The following is a 5,963-nucleotide window of genomic DNA, read 5'->3' as shown; positions in this document are numbered from 1 at the left end:
CCCCCACCCAACTTCCCCCATTTTCTAAACGGATTCAAGTGTTTTCTTCATCCATGAGCAGTCATTTGACGATCTCTCTCTCCATACGTGATAAACAAAAGACATTTTTAGAAAATCATTGAAGCATGACTAGCATACTACTACACATTATAGTCGGTGAACTCGTGGGTATAAATACTTATGGTACTGTTACACTTCTTATTGGGTTTTTAAAAATATTATCCCCAATTCTGTCCTTTTTGTTTTCTTTAAAGAAAAACGTAGAGTTTTATTCATCAAATAATTCTTGAAATGCAGCACAAAGAACAATCTTTTTAAACAGAAAAGTACCGGCATCTGTGGTGTAGCGATGAGGCGCTTCGCCGTCACACACCGAAGACCTGCGTTCAATTCTCGTATTGTGAAAATTGGTATCGAATATCTTAATCTTTCTGATGAAACGTTGGCCTGACATACAAGGTCGAAGCAATAGCTTCTTAGATGATCTAACCTGTGTTGAAGAAGGCGTAAAATGTTGAAGCCCGTTTCTTAAATATTAAAAAATATATTGTGTCGATGGAGACGTTGGGCATCTACATTTAAAAAGTCCCGTCTAGTACACTGTCCGAGAACATTCTGAATAAGACATGACCACTGGAAATCCAGAGTTTGAAGACTCGAAGTCAAGGTCAGAGAAGATGTAATGAATACAAAATTACGTAAACATGCACCATTGTACACGTAACAAGATTACGCAATCTGAAAGTTCTCTCTAGATAAGAATGATCTCCGGAATGACTCTTGAGCTAGCTCAGCGCCATGTTGTACATCATGGGTACAGCATGCGAACAACGAGCTAATGGCAACGGGATCCTTCGAACGACGGAGTCAAAGCTTTTTACGAACTTTGAACTTTTTGTAGTTCATACTTGAAGTACATGAAATGACAGTAAGTCAATGATTAACACAGAACTAATGCTTTTTCTTGATTCAAAAACGAGACATTTAATCGAATAATCTTGAAACTTTTTAAATTCTTGTTTCAATTTCAGTTTTTCAAAAAACAAAAAAGTAGGCCTCTATTCACTTCTCAACTCATTTCCCCTTTATTTCAATCGGTATCGAGTTCAACAACGATCACTCTAAGGGCATTTCGATTACGCAGGAACTCTTCTTTCGAAGGATTTCCGAAAATCTGAGATCAAAGGGAAGTTGAACAATAGATAATTGTAGTTCGAGGGTTCTCCCTTTGTGCAGACTCGAATCGTTAATTTCCGCAATTGTGGTAGTTTGTGGCAGAGATGTAAGGCTGTAACGAAATCTTACCCTTGGGCCCACAATTATTACAGTTGATGACTATGTTTCGAAGGTTCAGTCGTATTTACAATATCTACCATTTTTTTCGAATTTCGTAATCATTATTACTTCTCTTCAAAACCGGAGACAGTACAAGATCGCGCAAAATTCGCCTACTGATACAAGAACAAAAAACATCAAAAAAGTTTATCTCTTCGAGAAGGCGCCCCAGTAAAGTAAGGCAGACAGCACAACGATGTTGTTTATGGTTATGGTGATTACGAGATCTCCGACAACACAGTAAAATCCATCTGATTCATGATCAGACTGGATGTTAATTGTATGCAGCATACATTTATGCCTAATTCAGTATTAATTTTATTCAAATTTTCAAAATAAGAGCGGGAAATGTGTGTTATTAAAACATTGGGTTCGATAAAAGAGTTTTCTGCATACAAACTTGGAATAGCCTACCGTATATAGAGCGAGTTCAGCAATTGGACCCAGATGAAAGAAATTTTGAAAAAAGATCTCTTATTCACTTACCTGCAACCGTAAAAGTAAAACGTTCTGCTTTTTAAAAAAAAACTGTCCCTGTTTTGTTGGGTTTTTTTTCTAAATTCCATAAGTCACGGACGCCTAAAATTATTAGCAAAGTCCTGAAACATCACTTGTGGAATCAGAACTGGTGGTCAAAACAGTTACGAGAAGTATTTATAACATCTTCACATGTATGTCAAACATATCTTGCCTATACCTGGTGTTAGTCAAGGCCTTGATTTTTTTAAAAACCCAGCTAAATACACGTAAGTGCTTGTGAAAATAGATTTGATTACGAAAGATGTGATGGCAGAGATGTGGCGCTAAAAATACATGTACATGCATACTATTTCAATTGAGAAAAACAATTATGGTATATATTATATTAATTAGTTGTATATCGCTTTTCCTTACGAATATCTCCAACCTTCACCAGTACAATGTTATCATTGGTATTTCGTTTGAAGTGATACTTGTAATTACTTCTAAACCTTTAATAATCTTAGAATCTTTATGTCAACTTAATAATTACAAATTGTGTACATCGTTTGTTTGAACTATCTACACTCACTGTTTGAGTGGAATATCTACTCCAATGTTTGTATTATCTACACTGTTTTTTTTTCGAAGAATCTATTACATTTTTGTGAATTATCTGCACTATTTGTGTGAATTATCTACACTGGTTGTGTGGATTAATTATCTGCATTGTTTGATTGAATTATCTACAGATTCATCCAACATTATGCTACCAGTGCCAGACCTGGACATTAAATACAACCCATAAAAACAAAATCCCTGCATGCAAAATGAAATTAATGTCTCCGCAAAACCCTTAACATCACAAGACGAGACAGGTAGAGAAATGAAGAAGTAAGAGCAGCTATCGGCACCGAGTCCTGCCTGCATTACATTGATGGCCAGCCCGCCTGGAAAGCCTACAACACCAAGCACTCAGGCTATAAAGGAAGAGGAATGCCATGCAAAAGGTGGCCGACCGTGTCAAGGAAACCTCGAGAAAACAAAACATCACAACTGAAAAAGCTGCGGAGTTGGCCTACCGTAGAAAATCTCCCCTCGACGCTTAAGGGTAACAGAGGAGGAAAGAGTAAAAGTAAAGTAAAGTAAGATCTACACATGTGTTTAAATTCTCTACACATTTAGTAGGAATTATCAACGCTGATTTAGTAAAACATTAACACTATTTGTATGAATTATCTACTCTGTATGTACAAATTAAGCACTTTGTATGTGTGAATTATCTACATTGTCTGTGTGAGTTATCTTCACACTTTGTGTGAATTCTATATTCTGATCTAAATTCTCATGTCAACAATTTCGAGCGCAACTGTTTTCGCCATTAATTTTATTTTTGTTTTGATTTGTTTTGTTTTTATTTCTTAGGAGGGGGGGGGGGAGTATTAATGACACGGGGTTGATAGTTCCCTGGTTAATACATACGAGTGACGGGCAGGGGTAGACATAATTGTACAGAGGACACCCTTCACGCACGCAGACAATGTTGTCAATGACGGCCTCTGTCACTGGCAGACGACAAGATGAGAAAGGTTTTTGTTTTGTTTTTTTGTTTTTTTGTTTTTTTTGTTTTTTGGGGTGGGGAGGGACGTTCTGACCCCCTTATCTCTCTTGTTTCATTGCTCTGTAATCAGTTGTGTCTACCAGAGATTTTTCAATCTCACGTAAGATAATAATAATAATAATGATAATAATAACAACAATAATAATAATAATAATAACAACAACAATAATAATGATAATAATACTGACAACAATAATGATAAAAATAATAATGATAATAATAATAATAATAATAATAATAACAACAATAATAATAATAATGATAATAACACATAGAATCTGTATAGCTCAAATTCCTGCCCAAAATTAAGCTCTATGCGCTTTACAATCTATATCATTACCCCAGTAGCAGATCTGATAGCGTTATAAAAAAAGAAGTCTCAAGGGAAGCTTATTATATTGTAACTTCAAATTAAACACTTCTACACACGTTAATTTTAATGTTTACGAAGTTCTGAATGTGAAAGACCTAAGTTCCTTACTTTACTTGAGGAAAATACTATTCGTTCATAGGCGATAACAAATCACATAATATACCTGTAACAAAGAAGACAGAACGACTGGGTATTTCAATGGGAGAAATGTTTGCGCTTCCAATGTTGTATTTGACGCAAGCTCTTTATTCCCACGTTGTATTCAAGCAAGTTCTCTATTCTAATGTTGTATTCAATGCAAGCTCGCCATTCGAATGCACGCCCAGTTCTGTTAAGTTCGAAGAGGTTATAGATATTACTATTTATAATTGAGTAACCCTCCATCCTCAACCCCCCCACCCATGGTTGGTTGGCGGGTACTCTGGTGTGGTTTGCTCCTTCTTTCCTATCAAACATCTGTCGTCCTTATCTCCCCTCCTTTTCTATGTTTGTTACTCTCTTGTAACACCTCTAATCTTCTGCTCTTATATGACTTTATTTTGTTGCAAGTGTCGTAAAACACTTACTAAAAATATATTTTTTTAAACAACTTTAAAAAAATCCAAATCTCATCCCTCAGCCCTTATAGTTACTCTTTCACACAAAAGGGAGAGGTATCAGTTCGAAGTACCTGGACTTTATTAAAATTCATTTACTATATGAAACCCCTTCCTAACAAAACACTTCGGATCGGGCATTCCGGGGCACTGTGTAGATCTATCTGTTTATCGGAAGACGAACAAACTTAATCGGTATCTGGGTGTTTGTCTCTCAATAGATTGAGTTATAGGAACTAACTCCTAAATTTGTCTCCTTTGTCGGTGGTTGGAGGGTGCTCTGGTGGGGTTTGCTCCATTTTTCATTATCAAACACCTTTCGTCGTTATCTTTCCTCCTTTTTGTTATTCTCTTGTAGTACCTCTAATCTTTGGTACTTATATGACAGAATTTATTGTGTTGCAAGCGCCGTATAACAATAACGATAGCAGAAACAATAATAATAACAACAGAAACAATAACAATAACAGTAACAATAACAATAACAATAATTAAGCATCAGTTTAATTTCTATAATTATAATGCACGTATGTTATGCTTTTAGGGTGTTATTAAAAATGTAGGTAACGAAATACACCGTTTCTAAGATACAACATCTGGGTATTTTCTTCACCGAGTATAATAATATTGCAGGGGAAACAAATTGAGTAAGAGCATTACAACAATCACAAGTTATGCGCTGCAATAATAATATTGTGTACTTTGGAATATTTAAAACTATCCGGTATGGGAGAAGGGAGGGGCGGGGGAGGGCGGGGAGGGTTGCATTAGTGTTGCGATACTATGGAATCAGGCGCTCGTCAGTTTTATTGGGCATGTAGAGTCATTGGTTGGTATAATCTTCAAGCCTGTTCATTTGTATTGCTGTTGATTAAAAATTTGCCCTCTCGATTGTATCTACAATCTTATCCCAATTGCCGACCAGTCCGTCTTATCTCTGCACTTGCCCAATTTGACGGCAGAATGATATTAACTCACCTCAGTTTGACCCAGTCCTGTCTGTTCAGTGCGTAGATCGGCAGAGCAAGGATGGCTTTTTGGGCGCACACCGTCCTCAGGCCCTCCTATGTATGAGTGAATGTGTATGTTTATTAAAATTTGTATGTTAGTATGTTTGTTTTTGTGTGTGTAGATGCTCGATAATATACTTTCTTATTCGTGAAACCAAATGCAATTACTGCAACGTTGTCTTTGGTGTGCTGCTGATCTGACATAATATCGCTACCTTAGAATTACACAGTTCTATCTGACGTTTTTGGCCATTTTGATTTACTAAGACCACAAGGACAGAAGCCAAATATTCTATGACATGCTCTATCAAAATAGGAACACTATTCAGAGTTGTTATCAAGATATTCAAAGAACTGCATTCGAAAAAGCTTGACATGTTGGTTGTGAAACTGAAAAGTTTTAAAGTCAAATTTCTCAAAAACTAGTAACTGAGCAGACAGAACTTTGTCGTCCCAGGGGGTATGTGTCCACCTCGCGACCGTTAGGTTTATGTGCCTAATACACCTTTTGTTTCTCTACTACTACTACTACTACTACTACTACTACTACTACTACTACTACTACTACT

Source organism: Aplysia californica, unplaced genomic scaffold, assembly GCF_000002075.1.
Source record: "Aplysia californica isolate F4 #8 unplaced genomic scaffold, AplCal3.0 scaffold00329, whole genome shotgun sequence".
Classification (NCBI taxonomy): domain Eukaryota; kingdom Metazoa; phylum Mollusca; class Gastropoda; order Aplysiida; family Aplysiidae; genus Aplysia; species Aplysia californica.
The sequence above is the reverse complement of the archived record's forward strand: the minus strand, read 5'-3'. Positions refer to the sequence as shown.